This window comes from Amblyomma mixtum, chromosome 10, assembly GCF_055824585.1.
Source record: "Amblyomma mixtum isolate Tamu chromosome 10, ASM5582458v1, whole genome shotgun sequence".
Classification (NCBI taxonomy): Eukaryota; Metazoa; Arthropoda; class Arachnida; order Ixodida; family Ixodidae; genus Amblyomma; species Amblyomma mixtum.
In genome coordinates, this window is record NC_143021.1 from 11,583,566 (window position 1) to 11,609,794 (window position 26,229).

The 26,229-nt window shown below is 50.4% G+C and overlaps 1 pseudogene; it reads left to right on the forward strand.

The window, feature by feature from the left end:
* The first annotated feature begins 2,149 nt into the window (after positions 1 to 2,149).
* Positions 2,150 to 3,635, forward strand: LOC149325135 (uncharacterized; annotated as a pseudogene).
* The last annotated feature ends 22,594 nt before the right edge of the window (positions 3,636 to 26,229 follow it).

The following is a 26,229-nucleotide window of genomic DNA, read 5'->3' on the forward strand; positions in this document are numbered from 1 at the left end:
AAGCAACAAGGGAACACAACAGCGCCCAAAATCCAAGGCTCTTTTGTGGCCTCTGGGTCCCGTGCTTGCCTCGAAAGGTCAAGTTCCTTTGTTAGATTCCCCGCACCTTCAGAAGAAATTTATTTCTTCGCTGATGACGCCATTGGGCGCTTTCTGGAGCGCATTTCCTGGGCACCGAGAACGATGCCGGGTTTCGTTGTTAATGGGTCACTAAAGCTTTCGCCGTAAAAGGCGTGTCGAGTTCTCATACAGGTGAACAGCGCAAAAAAAGGCGGAACAACGACAAGACAAGCGCTGATTTGCGCTGTTCACCAGTATGAATGCATACCAACTCACACAGATCTCTGCCTTACTAAGTATCGAGTTCTGTTGTGCACGTGTCAAAAATGCGGAGCAAAAGGTGTCGCGTGTGGGCTCATTCAGTATCAGTAACCGCTTCATGTGATACACACAATGGCGAAAAGGACGAGTTGGTGATACATACTTCCGGAAAATAGCGAAAAAACGAGGCCGGAAAGAAAGGAAACAGCAGGACCAACGATATTCCTGTAGCGGTGGTCCTGTTGTTTCCTTTCTTTCCATCCTCGTTTTTTTTGCGCGATTTTCTTTTATCATGTGATAGAGCGATTTGGATGGAGGTTTAGCGCCTGGAAAAACAGTCTTAGATTACTGGATAGCAAACTTGACAGTTTTGAACCACAGAAAGAACTCTCTGCGAGTGGATCGCAGTGACATGTGGGCTTTCAGATTCGCAGTATGTTTCCCAACAATGCGAGCCCCTGTTATTTTTATCACCTCTATAAAGAATTTTTTCTCACATTCAAGTCTTTTAGCTTGCTGGTAAACCACGTCTTTTGGTTATTGGCGCGAAGATTGGTAGATGGTATTGAAGGCTTCGCCTGCTAGAGAACAGGGTGCACGAGCCATGGTCTCGCCGGACGAGTGACCCACCCACAGTATACATCGGTATATTTCGGACGAAAGGAACGCTTTAGAAGCGGCACAACCGGCAACGTAGAGGCGGAGAAGAGCATATGTTCTACGCTTTCGAGAGCGCAGTGCTCCGACTGCAACAAAACGGGCGCTAAGACCTGGACTTGGGGGAACATACACACTGAGGCGGAAATGGGAAGAAGCGGCATAAGGAACCACGCTGCTTCCGTACCAGCCACACACGCCAAGCAGGTAATCCATCTTCTGTCTCCTTGGCAACGTGCCACCCCGTCGTCCGTGCAGCAGCACCGTCTTTGCCAAAAGTAACCGGGCAACGGTGATTTGTTACTTAGCCGCATAGCGAAACACTTATGGCAGCCCCTAAGCTCTGAATGTGTAAAGTAAGGTGAACCGTTGTCCTCACGTTCTGACTCCTTTCAGTTTTTAGGGGAGCTGCAAAGGGTCCGTTATAAGGTTGAGAAGCAAAAACTTCTTGCTCGGTTACTTTTGACAAAGGCGATACATCATGACGGCTCGTGGTGGCCGCCGATAGCGTGACCGCGCCCCAGCAGCTAACTCTCCCTAATACCCCCGCACGCTGCATGGCGCTGCTTTCACCACCGCGCTGTGGGACATACTGGGCACATTGGATGTGGCAGATGGAGTAATTAATCTTTTAAAACATATCTATAGAAGGAACAATGTGCTTATAAAATGGGAGAAGATGTATCAGAACCTATAGAGATACAGCGGGGGCTTAGGCAAAGATGTCGACTGTCACCTTTGTTGTTCATGTTGTGGCTACAAGAGTTAGAGGCCAAGCTAAAGAAGAGTAGGTTAGGCTTCAACCATACTTCGTTCATACAAGGGGAATGAATTAAACAGTTATTAGCGGAACTAATGCACGCGAATGATATCGTCACGAAGTATTTGGTGTTGCCTAGACGGCAGGGAAATGGCGACATCGAGAAGTTCTGAGAAGCTGCAACAGCACAGACAGGCAGTCGGAGTGGAACGTCTGTTTCTTCACCCAAAATACCAGCGTGGCGCCCGAGCTGCGTGCCGAGCAGCCACCTAGCGGCTATTGCTGCAGACGCGGCAGTATTGTGCTAATGTATGACAACAAGGGAGGTTTGCAGAAGTTGACAGGCATCAGCTGTACAGAGAGATATAGATTAGGTTAGAAGTTTAGTAAAAAAAAAATCTTCAGTCACTCATGACGTTTAATGATGACGGCGGCGAGAATAGAATGCAGGAGAAAACGCTAGAGGCAGTGGATGAGTGTAAGTATCTTGGGGTGGGGATAAATAACGCTGCTGAGTATCCGACAGAGCATGAAAATATGTAATGACTAAAGCTAGTAGGAATGCAGCTGTCATGAAAAATAGGGCATTGTGCAATTACAATAGGTACGAAGTGGTGATTGTCCCTAGTTTGACTTTCGGCCATGCGGTCCTCTGCAAGAGTCCAGAGGCTCAAGCAAGGTTATAAATCAAACAACGCGGCATAGGGAGCCTTGATTTGGGAGCACATGGCGATACGCCAGATCAGGGGGTACAGGGTGATATGGGATGGGCGTCGTTCGAGGGCAGAGAAGCTGAAGTGAGATAGAATTCGAGCAGCGATTGAGAAAAATGGTGGAAAAGCAATGGGCTACGAAACTTTCAATTACTTGTACATGAGGAAAGTCGACAGAAAATAGAGAAAGCGAACTAGAAAGCTGACAAGCAAATATCTGGACAGCAGTTAGGGGCTAATCAGCAGTTATCTGTTAAGAAAAAGGCTAAAGAAACAGACAGGGCTCATTGGAAAACAGGGATGGTGATGGAATCTTCACTAGGAACATACAGAATGATTTAGCAGGAAATTGTTAGAGAAAATATCTACAATAATTTTAGGGGAAGCTCTTCGTTGTTCGAGGCCAAGACCGGAGTTTTGCGGACTATGACATATCGAGTCAGGTACCACGAGATTTATTGATTTATTTATCTATTTCGGATACTGTCAATCCCACTGCGAGTTTTACAGGATGGGCACATAGTAAGAAGGCATTTATTTATTTATTTCAGACACTGTCAATCCAAGTGCGATTTTTACAGGATGGGCACATATTAAGAAGGCACAAATCGAATACAAATGGAATTGAATACATTAAAAACACTGTTGGTGGCAAATAATTACATGAGTATGAGAAGAAAATACAGATAACAGAAAGTAAAACACATAACGAAAGAGCATTTGTCACAGAGAATGGTGCAACTTTATACACTGTAAGTAGTGTGTTCGTACACATGCTGTTATATGCAGTGATACGAGTGGTCTGTTGTACTTGTCTAATTATGTTTTAATTATCGCTTAACTGTTTCTCTACAAGAATTACAAATTTCTGCAATGATGTATTAGTAGTGATAGATGGGTTCAAACTATTCCATTGTTTTATGGCAAGCGGGAAAAATAATCACTAAATAAATAAAATAAACAGTATGCGGTGCGTGTGGAGAGGAGGAGGAAAAAGCTCAGCACTTGATACTTTTCTGTAAAGGACTCTATCGTACTGCTCAAAAAAGTGGGGCTGGTTTATTTAATGCATTGGGGTTCAAGGACACTGCTGTGATAGAAAAATAGATTTTAAGCGGATAGAAGTAACCATGGACAGTTTATCTGATTTGTCGTTAAAACAAAGAGCGAAATTTCATGAGTAATGGCCAGGTGGCTTGAGCAACCAACCCATTTAAAGGCTTCAGCATCCGTCCGTCCGTCCGTCCGTCCGTCCGTCCGTCCGTCCGTCCGTCCGTCCGTCCGTCCGTCCGTCCGTCCGTCCGTCCGTCCGTCCGTCCGTCCGTCCGTCCGTCCGCCCGTCCCGTCCCGTACCGTCCGTTCGTCCGTTCGTCCGTTCGTCCGTCCGTCCGTCCCGTCCGTCCGTCCGTCCGTCCGTCCGTCCCGTCCGTCCGTCCCGTCCGTCCGTCCGTCCATCCATCCATCCGTCCGTCCGTCCGTCCATCCATCCATCCATCCATCCATCCATCCATCCATCCATCCATCCATCCATCCATCCATCCACCCACCCACCCATCCATCCATCCATCCATCCATCCATCCATCCATCCATCCATCCATCCATCCATCCATCCATCCATCCATCCACCCACATCCATCCATCCATCCATCCATCCATCCATCCATCCATCCATCCATCCATCCATCCATCCATCCATCCATCCATCCATCCATCCATCCATCCTTCCATCCATCCATCCATCCATCCATCCATCCATCCATCCATCCATTATCAAGTCATCCCGCAGCAATCACATGCCAGATAGCAGTTTTGTCATAAGGAGTTGCTCTGCACCCGGACGCACGTAGATTACTTGCAGGCAGCGCGCGCAGTTAAAATGCTAAAAAGGGGCCGTTGAGGCTTGCAGAATAATTGTTAACTTCTTCTTGAAACTCGACCAGTTATCGTGAATTGACTGTTCTGAAGTACAGTTTCGAATATGGGAGAAAGATTGCTAAGAAGTTGCTTATCGCGTCATAGTTGCCTTTTTCGTAGAGCCTTATCGTTTTCGTGTGGGTCTTGTTTTGTTCTATAGCAGAAGACAAAGTAGTGTGAATGACATTATGGTAGTGATGCAGAACTATCGGAAAATTGGCTATATATAGCGTAAAAAAAATATCGATACTATCGATAGTCAATTTTCTGATAACTGTTGAACTTAGCAAAGCGCAATAAAAAGACAGGGACAAGAAGAAGAAGAAGCACGCAGGACAAACGCTTGTGTCCTGCGTAAAAAAACTGTCAATAGTACTACTATCGATAGACTATCAACAGTATTATAGATAGTCTACTATCGATAGTAATACTATCGATTCTACTATTCATAGTATTACTATCGCTAGTGACACTATCGCTGGTAACACTATCGATAGTAACAATAATGATATTATTCATTTGTTGGCCAGCGATATAACCAAAACATTTTCGATACCTGATTGGTTTCAAGGTCTCATGAGAATTAACGTTCCTAAGAGACTCAAGCTATGAGGGATGCTGTAGTGGAGGTCTCCGGGTAAATTTCGACCAGCTGTGGTTCTTTAACATGCACAGGGAGAGTTCGGAAAAATGTCTGGAACTGCATCCGATGAAAGAACAAACAGCACAAATTGCGCTGGCTTACACGACACCATCGTGCACACCAGACATCGTCTTGCTGACGTAACCCCTGCAGAAATGCTTTTCGCACACATGCTTCGCAACTAGGACATTCGCACGTTAAGATTTTATCCACCAACTTTACGTAGGGACCGTCTCCAGAGCTCAGTGACATGTAGGCCGCGAAAACGGGCGAGTCCTGTCAGTTACTCATATCATCACCTCCATACCACACACTCGGGAAACCAAGTTTAGGATGCAGTCGGTACGCGTGGTTGATTTAATAGAATCGATAGTGCTATATATAACGAGTATCGATATGGCTATCGATTGTACTATCAATAAAAGTATCGAAAGTACTATCGATAGTACTATCGTTACTACTATCGAAAGTAGTAACTATCGATAGTTCTATCGATACCGCACTATCGAAAGTACTATCGATAGTCTTTTTTACCATCGATAGTCCGATAGTAAATCAACTATCGATAGTATAGAGAGTACTATCGATAGTTTTGCATCACTACATTATGGTCATTAATTCCTCGAAGGCATGTAAGTGCTGTCAGAGTTTCAGTGTTATTGAAGAAGATTAATAAGGTGAATTGTTGAGCTAGTTGGTGCATGATCATTTAGAATCAGCAGAAGAGAAGAAACAGACACAAGGAAAAAACACACAGATGTGGGCGAGCTGCTGAATTTGTCTCCACAGTTCTGAACCCAGTCTCTCCATTACCTTTCTTGCATTGCTATCGGTGGATGAGACCGTCACGTCCTCGCTGCTAGCGTTGAAGAGTAATTTGCGTATCCTACTAGGATATGCGTCTCCGGCGCGAATCCTGGCTCGGCACTTTTTGGGCCCTTCTTTACGCTTTTTGGATCCGGCGGCCCCTGTTAATCATGGACACCAGTCAGGACAACCTACCGCTTTCTATGCTTCATCAGTGGCCTTTTACAGGCATGTAAGAGCAGTAGCACCTGCTGTCAACATCGTTGCAGACCGTGTGGTGGACATTATGGGCTCGCTATTGTTGCCTGTTGTGCCGGCGTCTAGCCGCTTACCTATGCGCCGCGTTCAGTGCGCGCGTTTAGCGTCAGCACCTCTCCCAGACAATCTACGTGACTTTGTCTGGAAACTTGGCTGGGCAGTGCTCCCTACTTGTGATCAGTTAGAGCGGTGGGGTGTGTTACGCTTCAGAACCTGTCCGAATTGCCCGCTCCCGGAATCTAATCGCCACGCTAGTCACCTGTGTTGTAGCGCGTGTCTTTTTGCGCGGGGTTCATGCGGGATTCCGTGGGCAGGGCATTGCGCGCTTCGTCTCCCGCAGCCGCTTCCCCAGCGGCCGTTTTGCTCGCCTGTTAACAGTTACAGTTCTTTTTAGTTTATAGCACAGTCGATGCGCCGCGGTATGCCAAAATGTGCGGTTTGTGGTGGTGGCCATGCCACGAACTCGCGGGACTGCAGTGCTAAATATCGGCATACCGAGCCAGCCGCCCCTAAGGGCGGGAAATCCAGCGGGACGGGCAGGCAGCCACGTCACCCAAGCAGCGATGCTTCAAAACGACAGACGCCTACTAGCGGGAAGGACGTCAAGAGCTGTCCAGTGCAACCACCGCCCCCACACGGCGGCCAGGAGAAGCAAGCCCGCTCCCAAGACAACAATGGCGCGGCCGGTTCCTCGGCCAACGCCGTCAAAAATGGAAAACAGGTGAGCGGCTCAGGCAGGGTTGCCTCCTCCTCCCACCCCCTCTCCCCTCCCTCTCGCTCGGCGGCTGACGCTGAGCTCCACAACCTTGTAGCTTCTCTACGGGCACAAAACGAGATGCTACTTGCAAAAATTGAAGCCTTAGAGGCTAAAACAACTCCCCCTCCCCCTAGTCCCTCCGATACGGACGCTATGGAGAGCGAGACGGCGGCGACGTCGACTATGGAATCTTCCCTTGCCGAACAGTTACAGTTACACCTTCAAAGACATCGTTTTACTCTATCAATCTGGCCATGGTCTTTATCCCCGCCCTTGTAAAGGTCTGTCAAAGGCGGAGGAGCGGCTTCTGCTCCGCCTGTATACTAATACTTTGCTGTGCCCGGCAGCTCTGAAACACTTCGACCCTTCTTTCTCGGGCAGCTGTCCGCACTGTGCGGAGAAGTCTTCGGACATCTACCATATGGTGTGCGCCTGCCCCTCCAACCCTGCTATCCCCCCTCACCCCAACCCCACCCAGGAGGACTGGGAGGCGACCCTGCTCGGCTGCTCTGACCTGCAGGCCCAACGGGCCTTGGTCGCGCGAGCCCGGGCGGCGGCCGATGCCACTGGGGTCCCGAACTAGGGACCTCCACCTAATGGATGGATGGATGGATGGATGGATGGATAGGAGCGCCCCCTTTGAAACGGGGTGGTGGCAATTGCCACCATGCTCAGCTTTTCTTTATTATTTTTTTTTGTTTACTGTGTTGGCAATTCTCATTAAGATTCTCCATCACCTTTGCCTACGGTTTCCTACAATTCTAACCTTATGCCACATCTCTGCTTTTCAGCCACCAATCCTCCAATCGCTTTTTGCTGACTTCCACTGAAGATTTATTTACATGACCATTGTTATCTTTAAACCCTAGGGCCTCAGAAAGAGTGACTGTGCCTGCATCGACATCCGGATGGATACCATCACATTTGATTATGAGGTGTTCAATTGTTTCCACAGATCTACCACACACTGCACATGTGTCATCTTCTTCGTTAAATTTCTTTTTGTAGCTGCGCGTTCTAAGACACCCTGATCTAGCTTCAAAAAGTAGGGCACTGCCTCTTGAGTTATCATAGAAAAATTCTTTCCTGATCTGCCTTTCCAGAATCGATATAGTTCTACACTATGTTTCTTTTCCATTGAATTCATCCAATTTTTAACTTCCGCGTTTTTAACCTGTCGTTTAATGCTCTTTCTTTCTCCGTCCTCATGACCGGCATACTTACTGGTTAGTTTTCTAGTTCTTTTCCGCCACTGTGAGTCAACGTTCTTTCTGTATAAATATTTAAATACCTTAGCTGCCCATCTGTTATCGTCCAATTTCCTCAGGCGTTCTTCATATATTATTTTACTCTTAGCTTCCCGCGCCTCGAACGATGCCCAGCCCATATCCCCTTGTACTGCCTCGTTTGTGGTTTTACCGTGGGCACCTAGTGCTAATCTTCCAACAGCTCTTTGATTTACGTCTAATCTCGACTGAACTTCTGCCCTTAAGCACAGAACCGCATTGCCGAAAGTAAGTCCCGGCACCGTTATTATTTGTAAGGGCTAGCCCCCTCTGGGTCAGCTCATGCATAACCTCCTATATTATACCTGTACATAAATGTTTTCCACCACCACCGCGGTCGCTAGAGGCTTTCGACGCCGCGCTGTGTGGCCAATTCTCGGCCGTCTCCGACGGGAACTGATGTTCTTTTTCCGAGGAACTCTTTTTCTTGGGTGAGGAAGAGGTTCTCCGGCAATGGTTATGCCCTTTCATTTCTGTAAATAACGGTCGTCTTGTCCTGGTTTTTAGGCCAAACTGCCGCTAAGGTCTCCTTTTCAATGTTTCAATGCCAAATTATTGCCTTTTCGTTCTTCTGTAAGTAGGTATATATCCTATCCTGTTTTACATCGCCGATTCCTGTTTGTTACTTAGAGATGTTTATGGTACCTCTTTAACTGGCTCGCCTTCCATGCTTAATGTCATGTGTTCTTGTAAATGTGAATGTATCTGGTAACCTTGGCATGTGTACATATGTAAATAAATTTTTTTCTAAACAATTCGCATTTATCTTTGCAAATAATATTGTTGGAATCCAGGAATTTATATACCCTCGTGAAGATCACTCGCTCAGCAAACCTTGGGGAACAAGGCAGTATGAATATAGGACGGTATTAATTGGGATCATTTTTGTTGCTTCCTTTGAAAGTTACTGTAACACGAGCAGACTTCATTTTATCCGGGAACTCTTCTGTATGAAGCATTTGATTACAAATATGCACAAGAGGAAGGGCAATAATCTTAGTAGCAGCTTCTATTGCTAATGCAGTAATGCCGTCTGGGCCAGGAGAGCATGTGTTAAGTTCGCTGAACTTTCTGCGGTGCCATCCAGCCTCCAGCACAGTGCACATGTCCCCGGTTGAAGGGCTACCGAATTTATGGAACCGCGGACGCACGCGGACGCACGCGGACGTACGCGGACGCACGACGGGACGCATGTAGGTGGCTGCTCTATTGTTGCTGGCGGCATCGTCGCCAGAACGCATGTTCTGTCTCTGGTTTGCCTCCCCACCACAGATACTTTCTAGCGCGCAGTGTTCTACAGAGCACTGTTTGAATGTCAGCAGTCGGTGTGTTTGAGGCCAGTGCATATTTTTTTTAACCTTCTCGCGTCCCTGCGCATCACTGTGATGACGCAGGTGTACGATGGCCGATCGGTACGCGATGCGGCACCGATGCGTCTATGAGCGTCCGATACTCAAAAGGGGCTCATAGTTAAGCTGTAGTTGCCACTGGACGCTAGACCCCTCAGCTACAGCTTTCCTTTGTTATAAGGAACCTTCAGTGATTGTTCCCGTGGCATACGTGCATTTCGTATGCATGTGTGCGGGAGGGGGAACGAAGAGGAAGGCGGAGGTTCGGAGCGCGGGGGGGTTCAGTGCTGTTTGTGTGCGTGCTCGGAACCTTTCCTTTCCCAAATGTTTGATTGGCTGACATCCTTTCCCCAGTATTTGATTGGCTGACGGAAACTTTATTGTCCTTTCGATGAGCACCGATTGGTGAGAAGTGTCGCCTGTCTTATTATTGGTTGCTGTCCCCGCCAAGGGCGGAGACAGAAAGCTTAAAACGGAACGCTCCCGGTTAAATTGGGCTGATTTCGTGTAATCAACGGTTCAGTCATGTTGTAAATACTTTTCTCCTTGCTTGTTTCTTCTTGTTTATTCATGTGTTAATAAATAGTTAACCTTCTTGTCCCCTCGTCGAGTAATGTCATTGTTTGCGAGTCCGAACCATCTATCAAGAAATCCGATTTTATCATCATCAAATGTTTCCTCACGTCTCCACTTGAAAGGGAAACTCAACTGCATGTATTACGAATTGAGTTTATAATGGAGAGAATTTCCTATTCAGAAGTTGGGGATAAAAATATTGAACATTCACAAGCTGGGACCAAAAAAGAATCGACTGATTTTACAGCTAAGGGAAGATTATACGAAGCGCAATTTCCAACATTTAAAAAACGGGCATTCAGCTTATTGGCGAGAAAGACACCGCTATACATAACTCAACTCATATGCATTTCCGAAGGAAGATATGTTGCTTCTTTCCAATGAGTTTATTGATCCTTTGCCACAGTGATCTAGTGTTTTGCATAGATGAAAACTTTCACCATAGATCCATTCCTGTCTTGCTTTCCTGCATTTTCTGACTTCTACAATTGGAAAGGCTTGGTTGAACGCATCCAGTGTATTCTCACGAAGATGTTATACGCGGCAGATGGGTTTTCTGTTTTAAATAGTGTCGTGTCCGGTCGCTGTGTTGAATGCAGCGAAAGACGCACACGGTACTTTAAGACTTCGTTTCTTTAAAGCCGATGAGGGTGCGACCAGCGTCGACCGAGGCAGGAGCCGAACTGGCCGCCCGAAGAAAGGAGGGAGCGGAGAAGCGTCCACGGGAGGGAGTGGCTTCCCAAAACAGGAGGAGGATGCGGGGGCGCACGGGGGCGCACCATGGGGGGGCATCTGGCGACAGCGTGCGACGAAGGGCAAGTGGTCGTTAGGAGGAGTGCGGGGGCGCACACACACAAAAGCAATAAGGGGACACAACACTTCCTTCCCCCTTAGAAAGTTGCCTGGTATCGTGCAGGGGGTCGGCGCTCACGCGTGGAGGCGCGCTGGCTTTGTGCGCTCGGGGGAGAAACACTTGTAGGCTGGCTGTTGTTCGCTGTGTCTCCTAGGTCTGTCCTGGGCGAAGTCTCTTCTTCCGGGAAGAGGTGCCAGGCTATGTGGGAAGATGGTGCACGTGTTCTCTGCGCTGGCGGACAGCTCTCAGACGGCGTCGTAAATCTACGCAGCTGGTTGAGATGTCGGCGTGCTACTGTGCCATGTATGTTGACGAGCCAAGAGCGCAGGCCTATGCGTCTGACAATTGTAGCTTCCTCCCAGCGTGGCTTTTTCAGAAACTGTCGGGCGAGGACGCGCTGCCCCTCATTAAGCGTGCCGCAGCGCGGAATTGCTTTTTCTTCCCGGAACGTCTCTGCCTTTGGCTCGGGGAGGATGGCTGTGAGCTGGGTTCGCATTTCACGCTCGAACATCATTTTCGAGGGGGTCTCGCCTGTTGTGCTCTGAACCGTCGTGTGCTGCTTGAAGAGAAAGCGCGCAAGGCGGCGCTGCAGCGAGCCTGTCTGATCTCTTTCAAGGGCGCGTTTTAGCTCGGCTACGTAGCGGTCGGCTTGTCCGTTTGTCGCTGGGTGGTAGGGGGCCGATGTAACTGATGAGATCCCGTTGTCGCGATAAAACTTGAGGATCTCCGCAGACACAAACGGTGTTCCGTTGTCCGACACTACCTTGCGCGGCAGGCCGAACGTTGCAAATAGTGATCGGAGGTTGTCAATGACTGCTGCCGAAGTCGTCTGTCCCATTTGCCTTATCTCAAGCCACTTTGTGTAGGCATCTACGACCACAAGGAAAGTGCAGCCCTCAATTGGTCCTGCAAAATCAATGTGCAGTGTGTGCCATGGTGTGTCTGGCTTTTCCCATTCTGGGACAGGAGCTTTCGGCGGGGCGCTCCGGCTGCTCTGGCAAGGCTTGCATTCTCGCACCACTGTTTCGATGTCGTTGTCAATGCCAGGCCACCACATGTAGCTTCTGGCACACTTTTTCATTGCAACGATGCCCCGATGTCCGGCGTGGATGAGAGACATAGCTTGTGCGCGTAGTTCTCTCGGCATCACAACTCGGGACCCAAATATGATGCAGCCGCGATGGGTGCTCAACTCTGTAGCTCGCCTGCGGTAAGCGTCGAAGTTGTCCCCTTTGAGTTTATGCACGTTGCCTTGTTGAACAGCTGTGTAAACTAGCCGGAGAGCTGCGCACTTCTGCGTAGATGCTGCAACTGTGCCTGCTGTAAGCGGAGGTTCTGGCAGTGCTTCGAACATCAGAACGTCTCCTGGTGGAAATGGTTCGTCAACAGTTGCGTCTAGTGGCAGACGGCTTAGCGCATCGGCGTTTTGATGTTTACTCCCATTGCGGTAGACCAGAGCGTAGTCGTACGCTGAGAGTTTGATGCACCAACGTGTCATTCGCGGAGACAAAGTTGGTGGCATAGGCCTTTGTGGTCCCAGAATGCCCAATAGCGGTCGGTGATCGGTTATAAAGGTCACCTTCCGGCCGGCAATGTACTGGTGAAAATGTGTCGCCGCGTAGACGATGGCTAGCCCTTCTTTGTCAAGTTGCGCGTAGTTGCGTTCTGCTTGCGACAACGTACGTGAGGCGAAGGCGATGGGAGCTTCCCTTCCTTGCTCGTCAGTTTGCGATAGAACCGCGCCGACTCCGTACGGTGATGCGTCGCAAGCCAAAAGCAGAGGCTTCCTTTCGTCGTAGTGGCGGAGGACTGTACATCTTCGAATCAGGTCTTTTAGGGCATCGAATGACTGCTGATGGCGTGGCGACCATGTCCATGTCACATCTTTCCGAAGGAGTTGGTATAAGTCGTTGGCCACGGTAGCTCTTTGTTCCAAGAACCGGTCGTAGAACGTCAAGAGGCCGAGAAAAGCCTGTAGCTCCTGCTTGTTTGTTGGAGCTCGTGCTTCTGTGATCGCTCGCACTTTGTCCTCGGTAGGGTGAATGCCTTCCGCATCAATTCGGTGTTCCAGAAATTGCACCTCTGGCACCGCAAAACAGCACTTCGATTTGCTTATGCACAAATTAGCGTTTGCTAGCTGTCGTGTCCGGTCGCTGTGTTGAATGCAGCGAAAGACGCACACGGTACTTTAAGACTTCGTTTATTTAAAGCCGATGAGGGTGCGACCAGCGTCGACCGAGGCAGGAGCCGAACTGGCCGCCCGAAGAAAGGAGGGAGCTGAGTAGCGTCCACGGGAGGGAGTGGCTTCCCAGAACAGGAGGAGGGTGCGGGGGCGCACCGTGGGGGGGGCCTCTGGCGACAGCGTGCGACGAAGGGCAAGTGTCGTTAGGAGGAGGATTGAGTGGTCGTTAGGAGGAGGATGCGAACTGTCGTTAGGAGGGGAATGCGAGTGGTCGTTAGGAGGGGGCGCACACACACAAAAGCAATAAGGGGACACAACACTTCCTTCCCCCTTAGAAAGTTGCCTGGTATCGTGCAGGGGGTCGGCGCTCACGCGTGGAGGCGCGCTGGCTTTGTGCGCGCGGGGGAAAAACACTTGTAGGCTGGCTGTTGTTCGCTGTGTCTCCTAGGTCTGTCCTGGGCGAAGTCTCTTCTTCCGGGAAAAGGTGCCAGGCTATGTGGGAAGATGGTGCACGTGTTCTCTCCGCTGGCGGACAGCTCTCAGACGGCGTCGTAAATCTACGCAGCTGGTTGAGATGTCGGCGTGCTACTGTGCCATGTATGTTGACGAGCCAAGAGCGCAGGCCTATGCGTCTGACAATTGTAGCTTCCTCCCAGCGTGGCTTTTTCAGAAACTGTCGGGCGAGGACGCGCTGCCCCTCATTAAGCGTGCCGCAGCGCGGAATTGCTTTTTCTTCCCGGAACGTCTCTGCCTTTGGCTCGGGGAGGATGGCTGTGAGCTGGGTTCGCATTTCACGCTCGAACATCATTTTCGAGGGGGTCTGGCCTGTTGTGCTCTGAACCGTCGTGTGCTGCTTGAAGAGAAAGCGCGCAAGGCGGCGCTGCAGTGAGCCTGTCTGATCTCTTTCAAGGGCGCGTTTTAGCTCGGCTACGTAGCGCTCGGCTTGTCCGTTTGTCGCTGGGTGGTAGGGGGCCGATGTAACTGATGAGATCCCGTTGTCGCGATAAAACTTGAGGATCTCCGCAGACACAAACGGTGTTCCGTTGTCCGACACTACCTTGCGCGGCAGGCCGAACGTTGCAAATAGTGATCGGAGGTTGTCAATGACTGCTGCCGAAGTCGTCTGTCCCATTTGCCTTATCTCAAGCCACTTTGTGTAGGCATCTACGACCACAAGGAAAGTGCAGCCCTCAATTGGTCCTGCAAAATCAATGTGCAGTGTGTGCCATGGTGTGTCTGGCTTTTCCCATTCTGGGACAGGAGCTTTCGGCGGGGCGCTCCGGCTGCTCTGGCAAGGCTTGCATTCTCGCACCACTGTTTCGATGTCGTTGTCAATGCCAGGCCACCACATGTAGCTTCTGGCACACTTTTTAATTGCAACGATGCCCCGATGTCCGGCGTGGATGAGAGACATAGCTTGTGCGCGTAGTTCTCTCGGCATCACAACTCGGGACCCAAATATGATGCAGCCGCGATGGGTGCTCAACTCTGTAGCTCGCCTGCGGTAAGCGTCGAAGTTGTCCCCTTTGAGTTTATGCACGTTGCCTTGTTGAACAGCTGTGTAAACTAGCCGGAGAGCTGCGCACTTCTGCGTAGATGCTGCAACTGTGCCTGCTGTAAGCGGAGGTTCTGGCAGTGCTTCGAACATCAGAACGTCTCCTGGTGGAAATGGTTCGTCAACAGTTGCGTCTAGTGGCAGACGGCTTAGCGCATCGGCGTTTTGATGTTTACTAACCATGTTCTGGCTCGGCGTCTGGTGTATGCCGCATATCATCACGCCTAGTGGAGAAAACCAGTTTCTCCCTAGAAGGCTTGATCCTGTGCCCTTCACAACAAGCAGAGGTAGCGTATGGGTCTGGCCGTTGTAGTTAACCTGCACGTTGGCAGAGCCCAATAGTGGCAGATTCTGTCCTGACCACGTTCGCAGGTGCGTGTCGTCTTGTTGCAGGGCGGGTGCGTCAGATGGCCATGAAGTTCGGAACGTGTCCTCACTGATCAGAGTACAGGCTGCGCCGGAGTCCACCTCGAACTTAATCAGCTGGTGATGTACGCTTACTTCTGTAAAAATCTTCGGTCGCGTGCCGAGATTCATGGTGTTCAGGTCGTACAACACAGATGGTGTTGCTGATGTTGTTCCATGGAGATCAGATAGCGGCGTATTCTCTGAGGCGTTGACGCTGTGATTAGGCTGGGAAGGTGACTTTATCTTGGCAAGTCTCCGTTTCGTAATGCATGCTCTTTCGATATGCCCTCGCTTGTGGCAAAAATTACACGTGGCTGACTGGAATCGACATCCCTGGGGGTTGTGTTGGTCGTCACACCGCCAGCAGCGTTGTGCCTTTTTGACCGATTTTACAACAACAGAAGGCTTGCGCACCTGGTTGCTTGTCTGGTGTACCGGCTCGGTGTTCCGGCGAATCCCTCTCTGCTGGTGACCGGCGCTCTCCGCTCGAACGGCGATGTCGTAAGCTTTGCTGAATGTGAGGTCCTTCTCAGCGAACAGGCGCTGCTGCAGTGACTCGTCACTCAGTCCGCACACAAATCTGTCGCGTAACATCACGTCCAAGGGAAGCATGGTGGTGTTAGCAGAAGAAGCTGCGTCTCCCTCCTGCCCGGTAGCTGTTGTCGACAGCGTTCCAAAATTGCAGTCGGCAGCGAGCTTCTTGAGCGCGGCTACGTAGGCGCTCACAGTTTCTCCTCCCAGTTGATCTCGTCGTTGGAAGCGAGCCCGGCTGTAGACCTCGGATGGCCTTGGGTCGTAGTGCTTTTGCAGCGCTTTTACGATGTCGTCGTAAGACACTGCCGCTGGTGTGCTTGGCTGAATAAGGGCGCAGACAGTATCGTAGGTCTGCTCCCCGCACAGCGTCAGCAGGTTGGCCCTCTTCAAGGCTGGGTCTGTGATGTTGTTAGCTTCAAAGTAGAACTGAAGGCGTCCAACCCACGATGACCACGATGAGCCGTTGAACTCTGGTATCTGATTGGGAAACCCTCGCGTAGCCATGGCTTGTCAATAGCGTTGCGTAGCGCGGGTCGAATCCACTTTCTCGTCGCCACTGTCGTGTCCGGTCGCTGTGTTGAATGCAGCGAAAGACGCACACGGTACTTTAAGACTTCGTTTATTTAAAGCCGATGAGGGTGCGACCAGCGTCGACCGAGGCAGGAGCCGAACTGGCCGCCCGAAGAAAGGAGGGAGCGGAGAAGCGTCCACGGGAGGGAGTGGCTTCCCAAAACAGGAGGAGGATGCGGGGGCGCACGGGGGCGCACCATGGGGGGGCATCTGGCGACAGCGTGCGACGAAGGGCAAGTGGTCGTTAGGAGGAGTGCGGGGGCGCACACACACAAAAGCAATAAGGGGACACAACAAATAGTTAATCCAAGTCAGTTTCAGACAGAAGTAAACCAAATTCAGCTATGTTCTTTCGGTCATAGGTTTTACGTATAAGGACAGAAGTATCTGGTTATTTGGCACATGAAAAAAGTGCAAAAAAGGGCATATGATCGCTTATTCCCGAAGAGACAACACTAGACTTGGTATTGCAGGGTGAAAAGTCTGTGAAACATACACCGATTAAGGTTCCCGACTGACAACTTATTTGAGTGGGCGTATCAATGATGTTATCACAGCCATCTCATATGTGTTGGATTAACATTCATAATATCAATATTCAGGTCACCAACATGTATTTTTGTTGTCAAAATACAACGTGTATACAACGTGTGAATACAACGTGTATTTTTGTTGTCTGGTAAACTCCAAAAAAGGTTCAACAACGTGGAAAACATATACATCACTGTGAGGGGGACAATACACCACCATTCTAGCTATATTATAATACAGGATGGTGTTGGGACTGGGGCACCCCACCGCTGCCACCACTGTTGGGACTGGGTGTCCGAGCCAGGAAACGGTCGAGGCGACGGTGAGTCAAATGAACTTTATGTACAGTATGTACAAGGGCTTTTACATGATGCAAGGGTCAAGAGCGCCGCGGGCAGGCACAAAGAAGGGCGGCCCCGGCGGCGAGCGTAGCTCCGGCGTGATGGCTCTCTGCTGCCCGTATGCTGCGCGGGTTCAGCGCGGCTCCGCTTTTAAAGCCGCTGGTAACGGTTACGGCAGCCAGCCGTTCAAATCCTCCAATCAGGTCACGGCACTGGCCACCGTTCAAATTAGACCAATGGTCGAGAGGCGCTGGCCGGCGACGCGTCGGAGGAGTTCGCACCGACGGAGAGGAGGGAAGGAGGAAGGGTCCGTGTCGGCGCCGCGGTGGCGGGATGAGTCCCGCTGCACGCCGCGACATGCCCGAGAGAGTCTGGGCCTGCTTTGAGCGACGGCGGGCGCGCAGCGCTTGTTTCCAGAGAGGCCAGCCAGCGAAATGTGGGCTCTGGCACTACAGCACCACCGCCGCCAGACAATGCGCCGCGAAGACGAGCTACTTCCGCGTGGCTCGGATGCGGGGCGCGCTCGTACGCCAGGATCCTCCAAGTTCTCGTCAGGTGTTCAGCCGCAGGTAGCTCCAAGCTCCTTTCCGAGAACGGGTCCCGCTCGTCAGGACAGGATCACTGCTCCGCAGCCTTGTCGCCCAGGTGACTGGATCAGCTTCGCTCGGTCCTTCGGAAGAGCTTGCTTATCAGCATCGGTCGTTGATCGTTCTGCATGTTGCCAAGAACCGACCAACAACAGGCAACACCCGACACGAGCAAGTGCCCTCCATCACCCGTAAAAACGCCAGACTTAGTCTCAAATCTCTGTTGGCTACATTTCTGTCCCCTTTTTGTTCCCTCTCTAACAAGAGACGCATGTGGGATACGAGAACTTGAAAGTAATTAACTCAAACAAAGTGTCAAACACAGGAAACACTCGGAATGAAATGAATGCAAAATAAATTCGCTCTCTTCAGATCACTCGGCCAGGAAAACAGTCAGCTGAGGCCACAAATGAGGATATCAATTTTTTCCCCGATCTACGAGCGAACTTAACAGCTGTTCGCGAAGTGACAAAATGAAAGTCACGAGGAGGCGAAGGCAGCCTTGCTTAGAACACACAGCTTAGTGCGTCTACGCCAGCGTTTAACTCGGTTAAACGACACCCGCTACAGCGGAAACTAATGACTCTGCCTCTTTCGCTGTAGCTGCGCTTTTCTCTCTCTCTCTCTCTACTACCGTGGTAGCTAATATGTCTGCCTCTTTCGCGGTATACGCGCTTTGCTCTCTCTCTCTACTTGTCTTTCCACTTTCTAGGGGAGGTACAGTACGAGAGCGATTCGCTTTCACTCACTCGAGACTTGTCCCTTTCTTTACGCTTCGCGCGCCAGTCGCGACGTTCCGTAGCTAGTGCGCAACGCTTCCGGTGGGACCTTTCTTTTCTTTCCCTTGTTCTTTGTGGCAAGTGAGACATTCCACGAGTCTCCAATTTCTCGCGCACCCGTTTGCCTTTCCGCTCGATGTGCGGTTCGCCTCTACACGGCCTTTTGATTTCACGCCTACCGAATAAAGTTATCCGGACACGCGGCTTTCCATCGCGATACCTAAGCTTGGCCGAGCGCTTAGACCAGGGGTTCTCAAACTGGGTTCCGCGGAACACAGGGGTTCCGCGGGCTGTCTTCTTGTGTTCCGCGAGAACCCTCACCGGCTCTGACCCGGCAGCTGATATGAGACTGGCTATGAGTGCTACTGAGCCACGCTTTGACTTGCTCTCAAAAGGGAAGCAGTACCACCCATCACATTGGTATTTGTATTAATCTGTGCGATAAACATTTAACTTTTGCAACTCTCTCTTTGCAAAAATGCACTCGACAACATTGCTGGTAAGTGAAAGCAGGGGGGGGGGGGGGGGGGGGTTGTTCCCTGGAACTTATTGAAGGCTGTTGGGGTTCCTCCAAGCAAAAAAGTTTGAGAACCCCTGGCTTAGACGGTTTCTTCTTGGCAATTTTCTTGCCCCTGTCACTGCGGCCCCGTACAGCCTTTCACTTTTTGAGCCGTACACGCGTTTTCCTTGCGCGCGCGTGCCGCTTTCTGTGGGAGCGCAGTTTCTCACGTGACTGCAGCGGAAAGCGAGAGCCGTCAAGAGAGCACGCGCCTTTGCGCGTCTTGCTCTCGCCGTGCTGGCGGCAAGATTCACGCTTGTCCCACTGCTTAATTTTTCGCCTCTTGGGCAGCGCTCTTTTGTATCTCGGTTTCCTCCCTCGATACTCTTTACCGCGCGAATTCTTGTATGATTTTTTTTTGCAGTTTATCTGACTGCTCAGATCCATGTGCCTCGACACACTTATGTGCTTCGCTTTGCGCGATAGTGATGCCTCGCACCTTTCTTTAGCTCTGATTCTGACGCTAGTTTCAGGGCTGACAACGTGACTGACTTTACTGAAGTCATTTTGCCGGCGACGCTGGCGCTTCCGATGCTGGAAACCCGTTTTCGCGCGTTTGCCCTTTCTCTCTTTTCGGCGGCGCCCGTCTTTCTTCTGCCTGCCTTTCATCTTTCGGCGGCACCACTCTTTCTTTTGCCTGCCTTTCATCGTCTTTCGGTGACAGCTCTCTCTCTCTCGAGCTTGCCTTTACTGTCCTTTCGGCGGCAGCACTGTTTGTCGGTCACCTTGTGGTGATAGCTCACTTTTCGGAACTGGCTGTTACTTTCCTTCCGGTTGCAGGTTTCTTTCTCGTGCTTTCCTATCATTTTCTCCTAAGGAAGCACATGCTGCTTTCGTCGCCTAGGTTCCTGTTCTCTGACAATGTCACTGTGATTCTCAGCCGATTCACGTGCGCTACCAAGATCAGACCTGTCTTTGGCGCCTTCACTAAGTTCCTCAAAGCTGCGCTCTTCCTGCTCAGCGTCTCTGAGTGCGCATTCGTCCTCATCTTTCTCGGAAGGAATGACGTCTACAGCCCCCATGTCGTCTGGAACGTTCTGTACTCCACTGTCGTCCAGCACCTTCGTTTCTTCAGGCGCGGACGAACCAGTGTTTTCAACTGACATGAGTGCTGGTATACAGTTCTCGTCATGCTCCTGACGCGTTTCAGCCAATTTCGGATGAGGGTCGGCTCTGCACCCAGTCGCGGTGTTCCCGCTACTGCAGCTGCTTTCTGGAAAGTCGCAAAGCTCAGAGCAGTGCGAAAGCACGGGACTCGTTTCGCATTCCTCGCCAGAGACACTAACGCACAACTCAGCGTCCGCAAACTCTCCATGCGCCTGCTTCCGTGGATCGTAAGTTTCGGGTTTCTGCATCTCTGCCGAACGCGCTGCACAACACGGTGTGCCGTCCTCATCTACTTCGCTTGCGTCGGCGCAAGCGTTTTCACTAATGTCCAGACGGACGTCCTCTCTGCCCTGTTCAGCAACTTCTCCTGCTTTCGACACGCTAGGAGATCCGTTTTCGGGTATCTCCGCCACAATCCCAATAAGCGCGACCTCTGTGATTTCACCGTCCGATGCTGTGGCTACCTTATCCGATGGTATAAAGGCTTTCTCAGTTGGCGAATGCGGGGCAATTCCCACTGTTACAGCAGCAGTTACATCTGCCACGTACGGACTACGTTCCTCTGTGCCGCACTGGCAGCTCTGCTCTACAGCTGCGCACTCTACCTCTGTGTCACAATCTTCCGACCCTTCAGCATTTTCGAGCCACTCTAAAATGTCGGCTTTAAACTGGTACGGAAAATTATTAAACGATGGGGTTCTATTCTCTCGCAGGTACCTTTGGCGAAAGTCCAGCGGTGACACGTTATATCTCGCCAGTAAGAAGCTTTTCAGCTCATCGTAGTCCGCCAAGCCGTCGTCCAACAGGCGCTTGACAATGTCATACGCTTCGCTGGAAAGCAGGGCTACCAACTTCTGTGCCCAACCATTCCGCTCAACGCGTTTCCTCTCGCAGACGCGCGCGAACTCCGCCAGATATTTCGCCATATCTTCGGCGATCACGAAGGGCTGCGACCTGTCTCTCAGCTGTTGACCGTTAGTCTCATGCAGAGCGGACAATGTTCTATCTCTTTCATAAAAGATCTCGTGTGCTTCAAGCTCCAGGGCCATCAGTTTCTTAGCGCGAGCACGTCGTTTTATCTGAAGTTCCCTCCGTTTTTCTTCCTCTTCGCGCTCAAGCTGCTTCTGTTTTTCTGCTTTTTCGCGCTCAAGCTGTTTCTGTTTTTCGGCCTCCTCGCGCTCACGTTCTGCCTGTTCGCGCTCAAGCTGCTTCTGTTATTCAGCCTCTTCGTGCTCACGGCGTTCTGTGATCTCTTCCCAGGCCTCATTGGCTTCCTCAGCCGTTACCTCCTCTTTCCGCATGATCTCAAGAATCGCATGCTTTCGTTTCGCGGGGCCCAAATCAATGCCCAACTCTTCACAAATTTCGATGAGTTGCTTTACTTTGAAGTTCTCCATCGCGCACAATAGCCTCTTGTAGTTTGCCCTTTTCTTAGAATTCCCTTGCCGTTCACTACTATAGCGCTACTAGCATGACACGCGCAAGTAATTCTTTCCAAAACGCCTCGTTTACTCCCTCTGCACCAGCTTTCGTTTCAAAGCGCTCCGACTTGACTCGAAACAGCAAAGCTCTCTACAGTGCTACACACACAGCCCTACTCTAAACTACAATCACGTGTGCTAGAGCAGTCTGGCGAACTGAGGGGAAAACATCAGGCACTCACCGCGCCGAGGTAGCTGACGCCGGTCGATCCCGCAGCTGCCATCCACTGTTGGGACTGGGGCACCCCACCGCTGCCACCACTGTTGGGACTGGGTGTCCGAGCCAAGAAACGGTCGAGGCGACGGTGAGTCAAATGAACTTTATGTACAGTATGTACAAGGGCTTTTACATGATACAAGGGTCAAGAGCACCACGGGCAGGCACAAAGAAGAAGGGCGGCCCCGGCGGCGAGCGTAGCTCCGGCGTGATGGCTCTTCTGCTGCCCGTCTGCTGCGCGGGTTCAGCGCGGCTCCGCTTTTAAAGCCGCTGGTAACGGTTACGGCAGCCAGCCGTTCAAATCCTCCAATCAGGTCACGGCACTGGCCACCGTTCAAATTAGACCAATGGTCGAGAGGCGCTGGCCGGCGACGCGTCGGAGGAGTTCGCACCGACGGAGAGGAGGGAAGGAGGAAGGGTCCGTGTCGGCGCCGCGGTAGCGGGATGAGTCACGCTGCACGCCGCGACATGCCTGAGAGAGTCTGGGCCTGCTTTGAGCGACGGCGGGCGCACAGCGCTTGTTTCCAGAGAGGCCAGCCAGCGAAATGTGGGCTCTGGCACTACAATGGTAACAACTTCAAAATGGTCAGTCACCAGTGAATAGTTGTTTAAAATGTAAAAGCGCAGGTGGCTCTTTATGAACAGGGATGCTCCCCCTCCGCGTTTATTTACCCTGAACTGAGATACGTCTTCATAACCTGCCAGTGGGATAACATCCTCCTGACAGCTGAACTAAGTTTCCGTAAATGCTACTGCTTAAATGCTACTGCTTAGATGTACTGCATACTCCATTTTTTTCGCGCGGGTCCCACTCCCCTTTTTTTCCTATCCATGCCTATTTCTTTGTTTTTTGCTTGTATATTTTTTACTTCTAACTACTTATTCTTTTTCTCGCTCAGGTGTTCTGGTTGGTTGGCTGGTAAACATTTATTAAAACAGTCAAGGGGCCGAAGGCCCAGATCTAGGGGTCGGCCAAGACTCCTTGGAATCTGGCAGCCTCTAGAGCGAGACCGATGAGCGTTCGTTGGTCGTCTAGGGTAGAGCTGCGTAGACGAGCCTCCCAGGTATGTTGTGTGGGTGTTGGCATGTGTTGTCGTGGACAAGTCCAGACCATATGAAGGAGGTCTGCTGGGATATTGCAGTGTTTGCACATCGGCATATACCGTTCAGGAAATATATTATGGAATCTTTTGGGATTGGGGAAAGTGTCCGTCTGGAGTTGGCGCCATGTGACGGCCTCTGTTTCTGTGTTCAACCCCTATAAAAGGGGAAACATCAGAGAAGACAAATCACCCCTGAAAAAGATCGGTCTTCTGATCGAAACGTCGAGCTAAATAAATATAAATGCTTCGTTTAACGAAGCGATATATATATATATATATATATATATATATATATATATATATACATATAACCTCATTGCCGTCATTGCGGCTGCAGGAGTGGTGGTGTGGCGGCAGAATAACAGAGCTGCCAGGAGATTCATAGTGATATTTGCGGAAAACGGAGCGCGGGCGACATTGCGCCGGCACAGAACCTTGGCGAGGTTCGCCGGTTGTTTATGTTGAGTAGTATCATATATATACAAATAACGGAATAACTTGAAATCTGAAGCGCGCTTTTGAACTGATTCTAATTAGAGTAGTGTGATTCGCTTTTGAAATGATCCCATAAAACACATGCAAAGTACAGTATAGATTGAACAAAGGTGCCTTACGGTAGTATTTTTACTCAAGGAGAGGAGGGTAAAAAGATCACTACAATGGATTTACGTAATTTTCCAACGACTGCAGCTCCTCAACTGTCTTTCCGAAAGAGTAATGGCACAGAGAGCGGAAGACGTTCACCTTCGCCCAGACTTTCACATATCGAAACACATTATGGTTGTTCTTGGTTATTTACATCATAGTGTACGTGATGTTTTTCGATCCCTTCAGCTTTCTTGTGCTTAATCAACCACATGTCCTTTGTTGGCACTGATAGCGAACAGTCATTCGTGCTACTTTATCTATTCGCTGCAAGCCGGCGTATAGCTGAGTTATCAATCTGCGTCAGGGCAGGGACGTCTAAAAAAGGGGAGGCAAATTTGTTGTTCTATGATTACAGCTCGACAAATAGGACAAAGAAGGAATACGCAGAGACAAAACATAGCGCATTGTAGTTACGAAATACCGTCATCAACTCGCCCAACAAGTTACCTTGCAAATTTGTTGACATTTTGCAGAATGTCTTCTCCCGACGTCACGGGAAAGGCCTGAAATTCTAGATCGAAGTGCCTACTACGCTATTCAAGATCATTTATAGCTTCCCGTAGTTGCTTCCGCGTTTCCATGACTTCCTTTGTTACAAAGTTCTCGCGTGCCCAACGTGCCGTTCACTTTTGGGGCCGAGTTAGTGTAGGTGCCTCTGATTTTCGGGAACACTTACGCCGTAGAGCAGCGCCGACGATACCTCCGCGTGGACAGTGAGAGTGAAGGGTCACTGAAGGCCATTTCGCCCCCTCCCTTTATTGTCTCCAGGTCGCGGGCACCTGTACACCGTCACGTGGTAGGAAGTGGCTGCACACGCGGCTCTACTGTGGCGGCCGCGAACAAAAATGTGGCCGTTTATACTCGGCGGCTTTCCCGACAGATGTACACCCCCCCTCCCCCCCCCCCCCTCGTTCCCCCTTACACGACTGACAGTCTTGTTATCGAACTTCTTAGGCTCCGAGCTGTTTGCTCTGGGCGAGCAGGCTTTCCTGCGGAAATGATCTTCCGCCACATACACCCCCGCCATGGGAGAGTTGTGCTTGAAGCCGCACTTTCGTAGTGGCACGTCTGCTGTAGAGTACCTATAATTCTCTTCTTGCTGTTTTAGAGCGCAGCTCTTTGGCGTCCGTTCCTGGGTTTCGCGTCGTCGTCGGCGTCGGCGTCGGCCTCGTAACCAGCTCCGCCCCCAATGTCGCGCTTTTCAATTGGTCAAAATGCTCGTGACGTCACAGTGCGCGAATTTCAAATGGGGCCAATTGTACTTTGGCTAGTAACCATGCAACCAATCAAAGGGATCGTATAGTGATGCTGCAACTAAGTTGGACTGAGTTTAGTTAATTGCTTAATTAATCAATTAGCCTAATTAATATAGAGGAGAATGAAGAGGTCAGAAGAAAAGAAAAGAAAAGAAAGACGCGCCCCGCAGCGACGACAGCGTCCGCGGAAGGAGACGCTGCTGAAAAAAACAGATAAGTACGAAGCCGCGTTCCCTCCACCACCACGCACTTCCCCACTCAGTAAGACGTTGCTCGTTTCTTATACGTTGTGTCGAACATCCTAGACAGTTCCAACAATTGACAGGTTAATGACAGAACACGATGGATAGAAATACAATAATATAAATATGAAATAGCCTAATTAACCTTTCTAGTTAGACCGCATAAATCAATAAAACCGAGAACGAAATTGGTCGAGTTGGGGAATCGAACCAGGGTCTCCGGAGTGCGATACGAGCACGCTAGCCACTCCGTAATGCCACCTGAATGGTTTGGAATGAACAAAGGCGCGTCTAGCTAATACGGCGTCTTCGTTCACTCCCATCTTCCCCCTTTCCTTTACGGCGAGGTGCAGGTGTCTATCCAGATATGCGAGAGAGATACATTTCCTTTCCTCAAAAAATAAATTTACCGTCCAGCAAGGCGTACAGCCGAATTGGCGATGGCGTTCTGTGGACTCCCTGGCAGCGTTGCAAGACGCTGTCGCGTTCCACTCTTACAGGCGAAGCTTAACATGTTAACCACACATCAGTAACACACGCAGACAGCCAATGGACGCGTCATTCGCTGGCAGCACTTTATTCATCATTCACAACCACATTCTTAACGTACGCTCCCTTGGCGCACATGCCAAGGACGTACACCACGATCACATTCTGCGCCATTCCTCTGTACTTTGCTTTGCTGAAACCTGGATGGATCCCGAAGAGCCTCTCGAAATCATAGATTTCCTATACTGCTGTGGTGCTCGCAGAGACCACAACAGAGCGGCGGGAGTCGCTATCTACTTGCGCACAGGTCTCTCTGCAATACCAGTCGAAATGTTTGGCACGTCACATGAAGTTGGCGAACTGTGCGCCGCAAAGTTGCCCAACGGCTTGCTGGTAGTAGCTGCCTACTTCGCCCCTACCGCACTCACGAAAGACGTCGTGCACTTCCTGCAACTCGCATTAACCGTCCATCGATCCACACCGATGTTAGTAGTGGGGCACTTTAATGTTGACACAAAGACAAACAGCAATTTCCTTACACTTATGCGGGAGAACATCCCGTTCCTCTCGCTCGTAACGCGTCCCACGGCTGTGACAACCTCGCGAGGCACTTGTATAGATCTCGTCTTTGAGAATCAAGCTTTGGTGTACCAAGTCGAACATATATCAGTCTATTTCTCCGACCACAAAGCTTCCTTCATGACTGTCAAGAACTGTTAGTGGAGTCTTTGTTAAAGGAATACGT